The following is a 19,606-nucleotide window of genomic DNA, read 5'->3' on the forward strand; positions in this document are numbered from 1 at the left end:
CTGGCCAGGAATTATAAATGACATGGTTTGTTTAAAAATCATAGGACCAGAAGGAAACAACAAACACATGAAACTACTTTTAACAGCTGGTAAATTTGTGCTATTACACAGCAACATTCTCATTGGCAAAGTACTGAATATCCCTATTCAAACAGAATAGTTAAAGCATGTATTTACAGGCAAGCATATGATTAGTTCATTTCTTTTTAACTGAAAATAGAGCACTTAAATACTTAAAATCTAGTGCATGCAAAATCAGGGTACTTCTGAAAAGAAAACATATTAATGATAAAATTAAAAAAACTTTTATTACTTGAGCTGCTCATCTGTAAAACCAAGGATTTCACAACAACTGAGTTTCTGACCCTACTAAATTAGTAACAAGCCCAAATCCCAATGTAAATTAAAAGAACAAATAAACCTGATCTCACCCATGCAAAGAACTAGAAAGTCCTGCTGAGATATAGTCCCGCTGAGATATAGCCTTGACTTTTCTTATAAATGGGAACTGTAGGGAATCTATCTCAAAACATTTCTGGGATTACACTACCACCCATTAGTCAATTCTACGTGGTGGTACCGCAACATAAAATCACAGTAGTCTTTTCTCCTCACAATGAAATATGCATCATTTTTGTAGCTCCTGGAAGAAAAAACACAGAAAAGCCCTAAACCACCTCCTCCCCTGAAAACAAACAAAAAGACAACCTCCTGAAAACCTCACTCATCATCAGGAAGCAACCTCCCTCCCAAGCCCTCCTGCATCTCTGAAGGAAACCTCCACTCTGAGACGTAGTAACCTTTTCGCTGGAAAGAATGAGTCATAAAGACAGATTTCAATATTTGGTAACAGGCAGCTGCTCAGCACAGAGGAGAGATCCCCCTGCCAACACGTACACCCAAAATACATGCGCGGTGCAAGAGAAACCAGCATGTGACAGTACATTCATTTTTCTATATAAAATATTTTGATATAGGTGGTACAGCATATAACTGATGCCAAAACAAATTTTCTAAGTCTGAAAATTATTATTTCAAGTCTTGATTCAACAATTAACATAAGCACATGCTTAGGACCCACCAGCAAAGAGCATCTGAGAAAGCAGTAGGGGCAAACTTACTGAACAAGGATGGAAATGAGTCTCTAAGACACTTACCATTGCATTATTTTTTACTAGACTGTTTCTATAACACCATCACCACCACTGTATCTGTGTCCTTTTCCAGCATGTAGTAAACAAAGATTAAATTTGCCACAAGTAGTTTCATGTGTCCACCTCCACAATAACTGGAGTGCATCTTTTCAAAGGATGACCTTGGATCGACAGCAATAGAGAAGCAAATAATACTTAGACTCATTCTGAGCATACATTTCTCATATAATCATGCCAAAGAACAAGAACAAGTTATTCAACAATTCAGTCCACTGGCTGTTGTGATGGGTTGACCCTGGCTGGAGGCCAGGTACCCACCAAAGCCCCTCTGTCACTCCCCTCCTCAGCTGGACAGGGGAGAAAGAATGCAACGAAAAGCCTGTGGGTCGAGATAAGGACAGGGAGATCATTCACCAATTACTGTCATGGGCGAAACAGCCTCCACTTGGTAAAATTAATTTAATTTATTGCAAACCAAGTCAGGGTAGGATAATGAGAACTAAAACCAAAACTTAAGACACCTTCCCCTCCACCCCTCCCTTCTTCCTGGGCTCAACTTCGCTCCCAATTTCCTACCTCCTCCCCCCGAGCGGCACAGAGGGTCAGGGAAAGGGGGTTGTGGTCAGTTCATCACATGTTGTTTCTGACGCTCCTTCCTCCTCAGAGGGAGGACTCCTCACACTCTGCCCTGCTCCAGCGTGGGGTCCCTCCCATGGGAGAGCAGAGTCCTCTACTAACTTTTCCAACATGAGCCCCTCCCACAGGCTGCAGTTTTTCACGAACTGCTCCAGCCTGGGTCCCCCCACGGGTGCCGTCCTTCAGGAACAGGCTGCTCCAGCCTGGGCCCCCCACAGGGTCACAAGTCCTGCCAGCAACCCTGCTCCAGCCTGGGCTCCTCTCTCCACGGGGCCACAGGTCCTGCCAGGAGCCGGCTCCAGCGTGGGCTTCCCACGGGGTCACGGCCTCCTTCGGGCATCCCCCTGCTCCAGCGTGGGGTCCTCCCCGGGCTGCAGGTGGAGATCTGCTCCCCCGTGGAGCTCCATGGCTGCAGGGGCACAGCCGGCCTCACCATGGGCTTCCCCAGGGGCTGCCGGGGACCCTCTGCTCCGGGGCCTGGAGCCCCTCCTGCCGCTCTGACCTGGGGGCTGCAGGGCTGCTGCTCCCACACATTCGCACTCCTCTCTCCGGCTGCAATTGCACAGGTTTTTTCCCCTTCTTAATTATGTCACCCCAGAGGCGCTGCCACCATCACTGACGGGCTCGGCCTTGGCCAGTGGTGGGTCCGTCTTGGAGCCGGCTGGCACTGGCTCTACTGGACATGGGGGAAGGTTCTAGCAGCTTCTCACAGAAGCCACCCCTGTAGCCGCCCAGCTACCAAACCCTTGCCACACAAACCCATTACAGCTGGGAATGGGTGAAAAGGCAGAGAAATAAATGCTCAATTCCTGTTGCCTTTCAAAGGAGGTTTAGTGCCTCTTTCCACACATGCCTTTGAAAAAATGTTTCTTCCAGATAATTTAGAAAATGACACTAAATCAATTCTGAAATAGGAAACAAATGGCAACAGTAATTTCTCAAACATTTAATAACCTATTTGATCAATGATAAGATAGCCATCTCTACAGACATCATACAATATAAAAATGGTCACTCAACATCGTTTTTTTCAGGGTTGAATTCCAAAAATATTTGCATGCTTTTTTTTAAAAAGCTGGTTCCTTTCCAATGTTCAGATTAAATGCCAGGGAAAACTAAAGACCTCAAAGACCTCATGAACATACGAACAGTTGCACCGCCAGGCATAATTGTTTTCTGATGCATAGCTAGCGGTCATTTAGCACGCGCCCTAGTGGAAAAGGTCACTATTAAAAAAAAATAAAATTACATATTCCTTTAAAGCAAGCAGCCTGTATGCTAGTCGTAACAGCACAGCAACATGGCACAGTATTAATGTATTATTTTCTGAAGCGAGTTGCCTTCAGTTTCACTAGGTATAGTTGTTCTTAAAATGTGAAGATATTAATTAACAATTTCATGTGTGACAAGAAAACCAATACCAGAATGAACAGTTGTAAGTTATTCCGGACCATTAATCAACCACATCCTTATTCAATTTCAATAATAGCTGATCTAGTAAAAATGTCAATTTACAAATCATCATGCCATCACTTAACTTCGTCTCATTTTAAAGCACAGAAGAATAGGTAAGAACCTGTTTCACCAGATAACCTTGAAAACTGGTGAGTTTAAATTGAATGCAATTGAGTAATACAAAGTGCCACATAAATTTCTCAGAGTTTGGGAACAGGTTATAGGTTGCCTATAAAGGAAAAGGTAAGCATCGCCTCAAGCCTGTTGTCACCCAACTGTCTTGGACAAGCCGAGACGCAGCAGTAAGCTACACGCAAGCGTAGTGTTTAGACACTTCTATCACAAAGGCTTTTAATGTAGAGACTGATATAAAATGTAAGGTTCATAGGAAAAAAGAAATCTTTGCTAAGGAAAGGAAGGAAGGTTTTGACCTCAGTGAAGCAAGAAGTTATTTACTAACCAGTTAAGTGGAAGAGATGACTCCTAGTAAAATAAAGCAACATTCACACATTTACACAAGGGAAACAACCTGTACTCTAGGACAGAGAAAGTCACACCGTCTTGGCTCCATAAGGAGAGAATCTGAAGGACTCTGGAATGAAAAATCAATCTCACTTGTGTCCAAGTCTGCCTGTAATTTGTCAAGTACTTTGTAGTACTTTGTTTCATCTTAGTTAAGTTCTGGCCACTGTTTATTTGAAAAACTTGAGATGCTGGAGCCATCATTTAGCATGAGTGGGTTACTGTGTCTTTGCTGTTGCAGTGAAAGGATGCTCAAGCCACATGTGCATACCTCTATCCCAAAACTATTTCCCTGATCTTCTGGTAACCCTCCTGCTGGTGCCAAGGCAACACAGCTTAGGAAGACATCTAATGTAAATGTAGAGATAATAAAGCGTCTGACGCACTTAGAAGTAGAGGAAACAATTTATGACACAAAGTGGAAAAAGGGACAACATGACTGGGACTGAAAACTGATGGGAACTGGAACAGGGAAACTGGAAGGGAGCGTTGTGGTTGGCAGAGGACAGAAATTATGTGGGCAAACTGCCCAGGATTTGGGAACTGGCAGGATAGGGAGAAAGTGGCAGGACAGATGAAAAGCCACTACCAGAAGACACCACTGAAACAATCTTGCCAAAAAGTTTGGGTTATGAGTCAAGATGGGAAAGAAGAGTTAGATATAAGAAGAAAGCATGAACAACTAGAAAAACAGGGGTAAAAGATGTATGAAGGGAAGAGCTGGGACAGAAAAGATAACTAAGAAGGCTAGGACAGGAGACTGAATTTTGTGCTTAAGAAGTATAACAACCTACTTTGTACTAATATTTGCCTACCAGAGCATACCACTTGCTACAACTCAAGAGTTCAGCCCATATGAGTGACATTACTCCTGTCAACAGATAACTGATTGACAATATGTTTATACGTTTAACGTGTCTCTCAAATAATCCCAAATTCCAGTACTATCTCAGGGTCAAGGGCATATATTTGCTCTCCTGGTACACAAGATATGTAATAAACTTTTGAGATTCTTCTAAAAAGTGAACTGAAGAAATGTACTAAAAAAAACTGTGTAAGAAAGCTTTGAGCTGCTACAATTCCTCTTTTGTTTTTCTACCCCTTCCTTTTATTTTCTGTGACCTTTTCTGAAGTCTTCCTAAATTCATTCTCCACGTGATGTTCTTCAGTTTCCTTAATGACCAAACAGAGATGAGAAGAATAGCAATGTGCTTAATGTTCGACAGGAATTTATAACTACACCATCAAGTCAGTCATGACCTTACAAATTTTCATCAGTAGCTCTCCGGGGCTAACTCCAAAGCATAACAGCAAAAGTATTCATATTTAAATACATTGTCTATTAAGCTGTCTCCTTCAGGTATTACTGCTATACTTCCTTTGCTATTACAATTTACTGTTATTTAAGTAGTAAGTAAAAGACTATGAAGTTCAACAATGACTCAAAACGAAGACAACAAAGTAGTAAAATTGCCATTTTGTGTGGATACAATTTAGTAACACCATACCCTTCAAACACTACGTCACATTTGTATTATTTGGATGGCATTTTTATACAACAGAGACTCCCATTTACTTCATTTTAGTCAAAGCAGAACAGAGGTGAAGAGGACAAAGGCCTTCTCCCTCCTTCAAGTCTGAGCAGAAGACCCAGGGACAAAGCAGAGCAGTCCTGGGTCCAGCAGAACCAGGAGAAAGACAAAAAACAGCTCATTTCAGCCGCAGTCAGAGCACGAGGGTCCTCTGCATCCCTCTTCCCTTTTCACCCAGACAGATGCTCTAAATCAAAGGCTCAGAACTCACTTCCCAAACAGCAGCAATGCATGCATAGGTCCCATTCCCCTTCCCTTTACAAATCCTGTAAGCACGCTGCTCTGAACATCAGCCGCTGTATGATGTATGATGCCTGACAGTTTTACTAGATTCGTGAATTAAATCTAGCTACAAAACGGGAAAGTTGTGATTTATGGATAGATAAATGTATTCTTAATAGCCTACCGCTGTAATGAAAACTGAGTCACTCTGCTTTAAAAACAAAAGCAAAGCAAAGCAGGTACAGCTACGCCAGGTCTCAGTTCAGCCTCCTCCTCCTTTAAATCCCTAACCCGTTTCACCTGGCCGAAAGCACAGCAGGCTGAGCAGCAGTCCGCCACGACCACATCGCCCAACCTGTCCGTTTCCAACATCCCTCCTCCAGAGGAAGATGCTGGCTTAGTTCCACCGACTTAGCTGTCGCGTGACGCACTGGAGGGACCAAACCCCTTCCGTCCTTTGCCCTGGGTGACCCTGTGTCTATGGCTCGGCTTGAAACCTTTTCCCTTCTAAAAGCTTCCAGGACATTTCTCTTTATTCCTTAAAATACCTTTGGCCTCTGTCCTCCAAGGGAGCAGCTGCCTTTGCTTTGCTGCCCCTAATTCGCAGGGTCGGCAGCCCCGCGTGCTGCCCGGACCGTGCCGTGGCCCGGGGGGGACGCTTGGCGCTGCCAAAAGCCGTGAGGCAACAGCGAAGGGGTGTCACATAATGTGCCCGTGCGACAGGGCGGCTGTGTAGGCCTCGGGCGCTCCTGCCCCTGCTCCTCCTACCTGTATTTTCAAAGCGTTTTACGGTGTCCGCTCCTGAAGAAACCCTGCAGCGAGCGACCTGCAATTGGGCACGGACAGTTAAACAAAGCTCATTTCCTGTCAGAGCAACTCCCCCGAGTCCGTCCTGGCAGAGTGGAGATTATGAAATTGAAGACATGCTCCGGCAACGGTAGGCACGCACCCTCATTCAAGGGCAGCACAAGACATGCCGTCACCATGACGAAAACACGTCAGTGGGAGAAACGGCCGGGCTCACTGCGGGAGTACTGCTCGCCTGCCAGAGAAGCCAACCCTCTGTAGGCACCGGTGACAGCTCTGCCAGGCCCGACCTGGCCTTTGTGCGACAAGTCGGGCTTGATGATCTTAAAGGTCTTTTCCAGCCTTAATGGTTCTGTGATTTTAAGTATTTGTTCCAGCCCTCCACAGTCTCCTGAGTTAGCGTTGGTGAAAAGCTCCCCAGGAGCCTGCCAGCATCCTCCTGGACTTGAGGCAACAGGACACCTTGTGACTGTCACGAGGACACAGCTTTCTTATTCACTAAGAGTTATTAACAACTTCCTTTATTCCACTGAGAAGTATGTATTTTTGCCACCTGAAACTGTTACAAAACAATAAAGCACACTCCAAACACCATACTGAATGATCTTCGCAGCTGGTTGCAGAATTTCTTCTGCAGCCAAGATGGCCCGGGTAGCCCCTGTCTCACGTGGCCAGAGAAATCCGGAGGCACACCTCTTTTCTGGCAACCGCGTCCTTAGAGAAGACAGGAGCGAGCACCCCTCTGCTCCCGGAGAAGCTGCTGCAGACCAGCCCCGGCTCCCTCTCAGAGCAGCAGGTCAGCACCCCTGTTCTGTTCTCCGTTCGGATGTCAGGTTTCCCGCACACGGACGGGACGCGGAGGACAGAGACTGCTCCCTCCTCGACGGCAGTGAACACCACCTGGGGAAGAGAAGCCGCCTGATGGCAGGACGCGGCGGGATGAGGAAGAGGCAGAATTTGTTGCAATCCAGAAAGGAGCAAACTGATTTTCACTGAACTGGAACCAAACTGGAATGCAAGAGTACAGCTGCAGGTGGGGCAGAAGTTGTTCAGAGAAACGATCTGTTTTACCAAGAAACTCTGTTTTCTCTTTATTCAATCTCTTCCCTCACCCCTCCCCCACAAAAATGAATTTTTTATTTTAAACTTAGCTTTTTGAATATAAAAGTTTTCTGATCCTGTTGAGGAGTTCATTATCAAAAGTCAAGGCCTTCTCATCTCAAGCATCTGTCCAGGTCAGAGTCCTGTTTCTGCTTAGATAGTTTTTAACTGGAAAGTTTCCCTTGATACATATTATACATACATTACATATGAATAACATATGGAACTCAGACTTAAACCGGAGTATCTGCTCCTGGTATTCTGCAATAACATTAGGTGCATATGCCTTGCTGACGCCAGATAATTTATCAGGATTTCCTTGAGTATATACATCGGAAAAAAGCGGATTCCCTGTTGTTGGGCAAAAGGACACTCGTCTTCCCCTGCGCGCTGTGTTCTTTGGATGCCCTGTTTGTCATGACAATGTACTCCTGCCTTGTACTTTTTTCTCATTCTGTTCCAAGTCATCCTGACACAATAATATGAAGTTTATAAATCCCTTCTATCATAATAACCCATGATTACATGTTCATTTTAGTAATATAACAGAAAGAAAAAAAAAGTATTTTTCTTGCCAACCTGTAGAGTCTGAACTGTTGCAATGTAAACAAATGACAAGTTTCAGGAAGGGCTGTCTTTGTTGGGTGACAGTACCCTCATTTAGTGCTGGGGAACCAATTTAGGGCATCCCATCAATTTTCTGTCACTATATCACCATTACACTATAATAGAATACACCTTAATAGAACGCCTTCATTCATATAACCTGGCCTCACAAGATAAAATGCACTATACTTTGTATAAGGCTCATCTGGCAAAAAATTTACTATGAACACAAACATTCATCCTCAAAGTAAGACTCTTCGGAATTCTGTCTATGAATTCAGTATGGAAGTAAAAAAACAATTTAAAAAAAAGTCTTTTTTCGTGACAGCCATAATTCAAATTTTTTATCAGTATTAAGAGACTTGATATTTCATTGATGATATTTAATTAGGGAAGATTTACATTAGAAACGTTTTTAAACTGCAGTATCATTATATAAAAGCATTAAATGGAAGATAACTAAGTAATAAATATGTCATCCTTTCCAGGATTTCATCTTTACAGAAAAGTAGTTGGATGATTTTATCAAATGGTTTTGTTGTAAAAACTCTTGTGCCCATGAAGTCACTGCTGAAGAAAACTCAAGCAGAAAACCTGATTTCCTCACTCTGTAGAACAAGAGAGAGAAGCTTTCTGGAGCAACTGCCCTATCGCTGTTCTAGGTTATCCTCTTGCAGACATTGCTTTTAAGCGTATGTTAGCAATTTAAAGACGGAGTTTGCTACTCACAGTGTGACTTCCTTCCACTGAATATTCACGAGAGGAGAGATGGGAGACCACAGAACAGCAGTCACACAATGCCTAGGAGACAAGTAAGAGTTTTCTGATCAGTAGGGTAGCGCATGGATTTTTTCCCTACCCTTATGGTTATCTAGTCATAAAACAGCACTGAAGAAACTAAAAAGGCCAAGCTGCTTCAAAAACTTCCTAGCGATGCATGTGCAATGCAATTTCACAATAACAGCAGAGCAGGTGTAAGTTGTGAGGTGGTTTCATGGTGTGCAGGGGGAAGGCTGAAAGGGAAAGGATGGGAGTGATGTTGAGAGCAGGGGTTTCCCCATTCCCTCATTCCCCATTCTTCACTACTCCCATGTCCATGGCAGCCATCCCCAGCCCAACACCCCCTCCAGGATCCAGTGCGGCTATCTCTACTGCCTCCTCGTCTTCCAAATTCCACTTGTGTGGTTTTAGAAAAATATGATGATAATCCCGGCTAAAGTTATCTTCTAATCACATTTGATACTTTGAATGATGCTGACTTAATAGCATCAGAGATGTCCAACTAGATAATCTTAGTCAAGCACCTTGAAGGGAAAAATGTTTCTAGAAGATTTCAGCATCAAGTAACTCAGAATACAGTTTGGTGTTCAGCTTACCTCCAAAAACTACAAAGAGGTATTTGGAATCATTAATTTTTTCCAGAAAGTTTTCATTTCAAGTATCACATCTGGCCTATTTCTAATATAAGTGACCAGGCTTATATTAAGCCACTACTTTTTCCCCCGCAGTGTCCAAAAGGGCTCATCTCTGATCTCATTTCACCTCAACCAGTCTGCAGAGTCACTGGTGAAAAGATAATAGGATGGCAGATTGCCATTAGAAAAACCTAGGTCATTTTGGTCTTTCCTTAGGTCCTGCCAAAATATTAGGGAATATTCACTGATTCAAGCTCAGCAAGGCATCCTTTTTTAATCACTTGGGACTTCGTAAGTTCTGCCGTTCCACCTTACAACATCCACTTTACAACCTGAGTTTCTCAACAGGTTTTGCTGTATTTCTCATGCTATCAGCGGTTTCGTCAATGAGTAACCTCTGTCTTGCACATTGTAATTTAGCTTCTAGACACTTTTGAGGGGAGCAAGTTTTATTATTCTCACAGCACAAGTAAGAAAGCTGAAACACAACCAACAATTTGGCTGTTTTCTCCACAGTACTTGAGTCCTTGGGCTGTGCCAAGCAGACTGGCACACTGACCGGCAGGAGCGTAGATGGATTTGCTGCCTGCTGGCACTGGGAACTGCATATCATTTTCAAAGAGAGCATAAAAAGAGTGTTTCCACTCCTGTTGTTCTTCTAAAAGTTTTTCTAACTCTTCCAAGCCAGATGACAGCATGGCATTTAGGTACAAAACTCCTTAGGTGAAGAGGAAAAAGCAAGCCCAAGAAGTAGCATATTAATTTTTGTGTTTACTTTCAAGAAATCTGAGTTTAGGCAAGCGTGACTGAAGCAGCCGTGCACATGTCACATTATCACATAACTTATTCCACAAAGTCTGTTTTTACAGTTGTTTTTTTATACCACTGAGCTGCAGAGTTTTATAGTGTACTTGACTTCATGGCACTGCAAACAAATTGAGTTTCAGCACCTTGAAAGTGAAGTGGTGTTGATCCAATGATGTATTACTCAAAACGTGTAGCCTGCTGAGGGAATCAACAGGGAACCTGTACTTTTTAAATTAGGTTTTTTTCAGCTTATATAGATTGACAGTAGCAAGGTTCATTGGCCTTATCACTGGTGGTAGGCTCAGTGTACTTTACTAACAAATTGAATGTTATTTTCAGAATCAATGCTATGGTAGCAGGCTGAGCCTGAGGCATCCAGTCACCTTCTCCTGTGCCTTACATTCATTCCCTCCTTTAATTAACTACAGAGATTTGGTAGCACTATAGATTTGTTTTTTGTTTTATGCATTTCCATCAATGATATGCATTAACAAAATGACCCCTTAGGAAATAAACAGAAATGAACTGATAAACAAATACAATACAAAACCAAATACATTAAAACAGTCTGAACTTTTTATACGGAAGCATCCACGCCGTTCCATTCAGTCCCCTCATAACTCTGAATGACAATTACTGACCCTTACTTAAGTTTTTAATTGTCATTGTCAACACATCCCAAGCATTGCATGCTCTTTAATTCACATAAGCTGATAGCCATTCAATATCCAAATCCATTAGAAAGACTTGGAAATCACCAACTGCTCAAGTAATGCACTGAACAAAAAAATGACAAGATCCCTCCCATCTGGAAAGTAGCGGACCCTTGTGCCTTGTAAAACGTACGTTGAGGCCCCAGAGTGAGAGGTGGGAGTTAGATACCTTCCGCCTTTTTTTAAGGAAGTGCTGAGGCATTTCCAGTCAACGCACCAAGAGGGTGCATATTTCCTCCGCCACAGGGTGCTACAGACACAAAAAGCATAACGGCCTCAGAAAGATCTGCGTCACCCCACGTACACTGTGTCCACGGCTGCCCGTTCACACGACCGTCTGGAGGTAACTGCCAGCTCCAGCTGATCGCTGACTGCCAGGACAAGCACCACTGTTTGTGTGCCAAGCCCTTCTTCTCCCATCTTGCACACAAGCCCTAGACCTCAGACCTAACCAAGCACGGAGCCTGCAATTCTCCCACGGTAACATTTATGTAAATACGCAGGGCACTGGGTATATTTAAAAAAAAAAAAAAAGAAAAAAAGGCTTTAATTAAGTTTCTGGAAGAATCAGTCAAATTCGGATATAAGGGTAAAGAGAAAGGTGGGCTGGGTAGTCACAGCCATTCGTTTTGGCCTTGAAATTTGTCTTCTCGTGTTCATCCCCATCCCTCTGAGACCAGCAGAAGGTTGGGGCTATCTTAATTTCCCTAACAACCTACACCTACTAAAAGAGTATTTATGACAAAAAAATGCTTGAGAGCGTATTCTAGTTGTTACAAAGTCTGAGAGCTTTTCACAATACACACAACAAATTGTAGGGAATTTAGTTTTAGTTCTTTCTTGTCCCCTTTCCATCTTGCGTGGTAGTTCATGGGCTAGAACAGGGTGAGGGCAAGATGTTGCATGAAAGATTTTTTTGGTTTTTTTTGGACACAGATAGTTTATCTTGCTTTCATGCATAGACCAAATGGGTCATTTTATTAGAAGGTCTTAACAGAATTTATTCCCACACTGAAATGGGTATAGGTAGGGTGGTTTTATTTTGTTTTCCTGCTTTCCTCAGTAACCCAAGGCACAGCTAGTCCACAAGGTATATCTGGGCTTCTCTTACTCATTAGACCCCTAGTGGTATATTGGTAGAGCTGCCTTTTTATCTTAGACCCCCAGAAGATTAATCTTCCAAAATCCAAAATAAGGTGCTTGGATTTGTACAGTGTATCTATTACAAATGTAATAGCCTACAGTTTGGAGGAAATAAGATTAAAAGTTATCATGTATTTCTGGACCTCAAATGTAATAAAACCTTACTGAAATGCATCTCCTATCCCTTTCACTGGATGTGAATCAAAGAGTTTTGTCCAGCTTTCTGCTGCAAGATGTTCCTTGGTGAAATTCAGCTCTTCTTTTTAGGAAGTTTCAATGCCACTGTTGGAGAGAAAAAAAAAATCAAGAAAGATGGATCTTAATTTTAATGTAAGCAATGGAAGTACCTATATTATCTGTATGCCTACTCAGAGGAGGAATGAAACCCTATTTGTAAAACCCAAATCCAGCTTGTCAGATCAAGATGGAGCAGCTCTTTCAACTGTTCTGTCTCACAGACAGAATCATGGGGTGGCGGGAGGAAACATTTCTCCCAGTATGACTACAGAACTAATGAATTATCTCTTCTGAGTCCTTGTTTTTTACATTATTTATACTCAACACACAGTATTTGTAAGGATGATTAGTGCACCATCTGCCTGGGCCACAAATAGGCATAAAGGAGACAACCTCCTGATTAAAATCTCATTTCTTTTAAGTAGAGAGTAAGAAATCACTATTCTTTCTGGACATGCAGACCTCCAGTCTCCTAATTAATCTACATCAGTCATTAAATATAGATAGTCTGGCCAGACCTGAAGTTATTTAAATGCATCACTAAGATAAAATATAATACAGTCAAGCCACAAACACTCAGTTCTGTATCCTCTACAAACACTGTACTGGAAATACAGTCTTCGTTAGGGCAGAGTGTCAGAATTAATCATGAGCTCTAAAACAAGTTTCTTATTTTTATCATCACAAGACTATGACTAATACTGAAATTCATCTGAATAAATGTGGATGTCTGCATCAGAGCTAGCCACTCCAGCTTCTTCTGCAGTTTGGCAAGGTTCTCATCAGCAGAGAGTCAGCAGCATCTCAGGTGCAATTTGTCAAATCTTAACATCTGAAAAGGACACAAATGAGTTCCAGCCTAAACAGGACTACTTGTTCCCAGAGAATACAAAGGAACTAAGAGCGATCGGTCCAGAAGTAAACATACACACCTTTGATGCCTACGATATATGAGATGAATTTCATGATCCCTGCTTGCATTACAGCTGCGACGGGAATCCACAATTTCTCTTAAATCTACAATGAACAATATTGCTAAATAACACCCAACTCCAGCAAATTATTTTAATTCACAGTTTTTTATCATAATTACTAACCACTAACCACATGTCATTGTATTTACCCATCCTTCTACTTCCTATCCTCATTTTTGCACTGCTCCAGCATTTACAGGTAATTTTGTTTTCTCTTTCCCTCAACCACACACCGTTGTTCCCTTCGCGACATTTGTGAACAGTTTGTGTGACAAGTGCCATTTAATTCAGCTGGGCCCATTAACCAAACAGCACCACTAATACCCAGTTGTATCAGTCCCTTCTGGTCTCTTCTTAGAATTTCTTCCAACCTGTCAATGTTCTCATCACTACAGCAGTGAGGAGATGTCTGCAGCATCCAAACTCAGCTTGCACCAGGTGGTCTTTATAGTTCTCTCAAGAAATCATCTGCTATATACAACTGCCCCGCCCCCCCATGTGAAATGTGGCTGATATGTGTAAGACTGAGCCAACTATTTGCTGCTTTTACAATAATGGAATATGCTGTAGCAATTACACCTACACTTACGTGCCATCTGGACAAGTGCTGTCAGCAAAAAATAAATTGCAGATGAGATGCCATTATTTTTTAAATAACTATTTTCAGTTCACATTAAGGGCAAGTGTCTTACTAAACTCCAAATGCACGTTCAGTCCTGCAGTTGTTAAACAAACTGATATTTAAACAAAAACATACCAAGACTTAAACTTGAAGAGCATCAGAAAAATGGTCTTGAGGTAGAATTTGGCTAAAATAAATAATCACAACATCACTCCAAAGTTTGCTCAAGCTGGAACTCACGGCTGCTCCTTCTGTTTTTCATATGCCTAAATTAGAATCACCATGACAAAAATGTCTGTCTACCCCAGTATCAGAGTACGTGATGCAACAGCCCTTAAAACACACAGGCACCCATCAGCATCTTTACTTTTTCCATACAAACCAAGGGCAATCTTTGTCAATAACTCACATGTGGAAACACTTTGAGATTTTTCTGTCCTGAAAAAAGACCCATCTGTCATTACGGTATTCATAAACTAGTAAAAACAGAAAAAAACATTGTATATCCACATAATAAATGAAAACAGTCTTTAGGGAAAATGTGGAAAGAATGTATTTCCTTAGAGGATTCCAAAGCATTTGACAAATGTTGATTACATCTCAGACTCTCCCTGGGGGTAATCTTTATTTGCAGAATATTTTACAAACTGATAATCTAAGGTGTAAACTACAGCAAATTGCTCAGTAGCAAATCCAGAGAATTTAGGAATTCAGATGGTGAGCCTCATCTACTACTGTAAACCTTCTTCAGCTGTCAACAGGAAAAAGCCTACTAAATTTTTAGACTCATAGACTAATTTATGTTGGAAGGGACCTCCGGACGTCACCTGGCCCAACCACTTGCTTAAAACAGAGCAAGCTTAGATTAGGCTGCTCAAGGTCTCCTCCAGGCAAGTTTTGAATATCATCAAAACCAGAGATTCCACAAATTCTCTGGTCACTCTGTTCCAGCGCTTGACTGCTCTCATGGTGAATTTATTTCCTTTGTATCTGACTGGAATTGTCCTTTTTGTAAATCGTGTCCATTGACTCTTTTCCTCCCACTATGCACCGTCAAAAAGAGCCTGTCTTTTCTATATCCTCCATTCACGTAGATGTAGACAGCAACAAAATCTCTCCTCTATTTTCTCTTCTGAAGACTGAACAAACCCAGTTCCCTCAGCCTCTCTTCATATGTCACCCACGCCAGCACCATGACCATCTGTCTTGCCCACCAACAGACCTACTGCAGTATGTCAATATCTGTCTTGTATTGGGGAGCCAAAACAGGACACAGGACCATACCTGTTGGTCTTGCAAATATAGCCCAGGGTGTAGTTGGCCTTCTCCATCACAAGGGCACACTGAGTCAGCCTGTTCAAACTCCTCCACATGAGATTATCATCAGCCCATTTTTCCAGCCTCTTTGGATCCTTCTGTATAGCAGCCCTGTTCTCCAGTGTATTCACAGCTCCTCCCAGTCTGGTACCATGTACAACATCGCTGAAGGTGTACTTTGACCCAGCATCCAGCTTGTTACATTAAACACTAGTAGCTCCAACATTGACTCCTGACAAGAAGACACTATTAAACAGCCACTTAGATGGACTGTGCATTGCTGATCACCCTCTTTCTCACTAACGGGAAATCTGGCTGAGTTTTGGCTCTCCAAATTCAATCTCTCCCGCTCAGGCAATATCTCAAAGCCAAGGGTTGAAATCCTGCTATTCAGCTTGCTCACTTTTCTCGTTATCATAAATTGCACCACCTCATGGTTGCTGTAGCAACATCCCTGACCAGTTCTTGGTATTTATGATTAGCAGATACAACAGAGTGCCTTCACTATTCAATCTATTGATCACCTATGCGAAGAGCGAGTTCTCAATCTCTTCAGGAAGGTTTAAGGCCATTCTCATTAGGTTAACAGGCCTGTTGGCAAAGATGCTCTTGCCTCACTTTGTCAGACAGATCCTGCCTCTGCAGCAGCCTTCATTACTCAAAGAAAGTCCCATAGTTATAGAAGTCAAAGCTCTCACTGCGACACCAGCTGCACAACCAGGTGTTCACCCATAGGGTGTGTGGGTTTCTAATCTAAGCCTTTCCCGTTCACTGGGCCGACTGTGGAGAACGCAACCCCATCCCCTCCATCTCCACCCAGAGCCCTGTGCACAGAGCCAGTACTTTTAAGGTCTCCCTTGATGGTAACACTTTGCTCAGCAGCAAGGGATAAAAATTTGAGGGTGAGACTATGGTGAGAGATGCATTATTTGAATGTAATATTTGCTACATAATCCTGTACTTTTTGATACAACAGAGGGTAGAAACTGAAATATATATGTGTGTGTATAAATCTAATTTTAAACTCCTTCTAAATTTTATCTGCATGCCTTTTAGCATCAGACATACAGTGTTGATTTTTTTAGAAATACCAGCTTCATTCTAATTCTTAAGTTATTTGGTGTGAGAAATAGCTACCCAGAGGTTTCTCAGTCTGTCCTGGTCAGATTGGCTCTAGGATGGCACAGTCAAAAGTTTTACTGCTACTTGACGAAAGCACATAGTGTGTTATCACTGTGCCTACCTTAGTTATACTAAGCTATATCCAGTTCCTCTTTATTCTGTCATGTCCATATCTCGTTAGTCACCCATGCAACAACTTCTTGACTAATATACAGAGGATAGACACATAAGACGTCACTGAGTTGAAAATCGAGTATAAGCACGGCTACATTCATCATTACAGAGCTCTAGACAGTAACAACCTACAGTAGTTGCACAGCTGACAAACAGATTCACTGGATGTTACCAAATTTTTGTCTGCGAGGGACACTTTCCCAAGAATCTTCAGATTACTTCCACCTAGAGTTCAAGAGTTATGGAAGAGTTAGCCATATTTCGTAAGTCCAACCACACAGATTCAAATCCTCTGGTTCCCTCTGGATATTACTACCTTTCAAGCACCTAAAACCTTACGAGAATTTGATATCAAATATACTAACAAGACTGTTCTGGGGCCTGACTTCTTTTAACTGCTATTGATATTTCCCCCACTTCTTATTCTTCCTATCAGCTGTAATATCTACTTACTGTTTGTTAAAGTTTCATTCCAGTAGAGATCTAAAGGTCCTCACCTATCAAGGGAAAACACATGTATCTTCCTACGGTGAACCTTGTTCTTCTCTCAGAGACTACTTTGCTACAACAAAAACACCGTCTGGCACTGTTTTCATTCTACACTTTATTGCTACTCACTCATTAAGTTCTCATTAACAGAATTTTAAACATTGATATTTTCTAGAAGAATACACTGTTGACATTATTGCAAATTATAACAGCTTTTAATGCTGGCACTCACGAGAATGTCTGAAACCGTCAGGTTAAATTACAGAACAACACAACATTCATAAAACAGTATCATAAAAGCCTTCCTTGTCTTCCTCCCTCTCAAGTATTAGGACGTGCAGCTCTGATTAACATGCATGCTGGCACTCAGAAAAGCCAAGGTAATGCAGGAGGAAGTGGAAGCACAAATAAAGAAAGAAAATGCCCATTTGGTGGGGTAAGATGAAATTCCATACTTAGTTTCACTTTTAACTCAAGACAATAACCACTCTGATGAAAGAACCATACTTTGAATTTACAGTGTAACAAAACACGAAATGGCTTGAAGTGTTGCGTTGATTTTCTTTCTCTCTCCTGCAAATTCAGTGTTTTATTATTTCCAAAGCTGTGCAGTGGAATAGCAATGTGCAGCACAGGGTATCACAATGGCTGCTTAGTACATTATTAACTACAGAAAGAATTGCCCATGGAATTGTGCCTCCTTTGGAATAATGATTTAAAAAGAAATCATGACTATATCAACTGAAAGATTTAGTGCGTTAAGTGTCTTTCTGGTAGGCTTGCAGGCACATTTGGCAGAGATTTGTGGTCTAATGTAGACAGAAATCTGTATCATTATTCAGAATGTTTTATCTTAAAGGTCTTTTCCAACCTAAACGATTCTATGATTTAATTGCTGATCTGCTGTAAAACCTTTGACATGTCAATTAATGTCCATGTCTCTTCTCTTTCCATCCTTTCCTAGTTCAGAACATAAAGAAAGAAATGCTCCCTACAGAGGAAGGACCTGAAACAATGACATGGACCCCTATCTAAGTTGAAATCTCTATGCTCTATTATAATAAAAATCAGCAATATAGTTATCATCATTATCATTGCATAGTTATCATTAGAGCAATCATAGACACTTTAACGGAACCAGTCTAAAATAAAAACAAGGTCTGTTTCCACCTCTACTCTGTTTTGTAATAAAATTGTAAACTGTACTAAGAGTGTCAAGCTCCCAAGTTTGATGTTTCAGAACAAACACTTTTTTCTTATTTCTAAATTTCCCTTTATAAAAAGGAAATAATGTAAAAATAATTCTGATTGATCCTTAAGAAAATTATTGTAGAATTTGCCTTTATGAAAAATATTTTTCAACTTCTGGTTTCCTAGTTGAAAGAAGTCAAGTTCTCAAACTCTTGAAACTTATATAAAAATTTCCATCCTTTATGCATTTCTAGCTATACTGTTGGCCAGATCAACATGTTCCACCATTGGCTACATCCCTGCACCTGCAAAGCAGTCATTTCTTGTTCCACTTTTAAGAAATACTGTAGCACTTTATAAAGCAGTAAAAGCTCTCTTTGAGCTCTTTATATAAATATACATTATATAAAAGTATCTAATATTTTATTATATAAATTACATTATATAAATATACAACATTATCCAGTGATTGTGTGACAGAGAAAACTGCAGACCTTGCTTTTCTTATTTCCTTTATATTTGTTATTCTAAGTTGCATCTTGCTGAAGTCTCGTCCCTACAGCCCTTCGTCAAAAGCATCTTGACTACACAAAAGTTCAACGGAGTCGCAGCAGTAAAGTGAAAGGAAAAAGGATGGAAACATCACAGAAATGGATGTTCAAGGGCACGGTCACTCAGCGGTCTCACTCCCACCAGAAGCTCAGATTTGAGACTATCAAAGCCCCACGAGACAGCCAAAACCCACCTGCCAGAGGCACAGCACAAGAGCCCGGGCAAAGCAGCAGCACTGTTCGTGTCACTGAGGCCAAAACATTTTTCCTTCCGTCTTCCTTCTCAAATAAACACGCGCTACAAAGGTAGGGAAGGGAAACCCGCTCCTGCAACCCAAGTAATTATACTCAAGGAATCTCAAGGCCCTTTTCAGACAGGGGAGATACAGCAGGGACCACCTGCGTAGCTGCATGACGCAATCAGCGCTCTGTAAGCAGCACAAAAGGAGAGGCAGGCTACCTGAGAGCTCACCTGTTCACGGCCTCTGGCCAGGACTGTAACCCAGACACGTACAGTAGCACCCTGACTCAGATGAAGCAAAGAAAGTGGTGGTAGGAGAAAGAGCAAGGGAACGCCATTTGCATTATTCTCTCCCATTGTAACACAGTTTAACCTTTAGATAGCATTTTCCTGATCTTCCAAGGACTTCAACAACATTAACTACTCAAATACAACAACCTTTACATTGGGTTGCCCTGTAGCTAGCCACCATGGTAAACACAACGAAATAGCTATGCCCTGGTGACCTCAACTAT

This window comes from Phaethon aethereus (genome assembly GCF_964289735.1).
Source record: "Phaethon aethereus genome assembly, chromosome: 1".
NCBI classification, from domain to species: Eukaryota; Metazoa; Chordata; class Aves; order Phaethontiformes; family Phaethontidae; genus Phaethon; species Phaethon aethereus.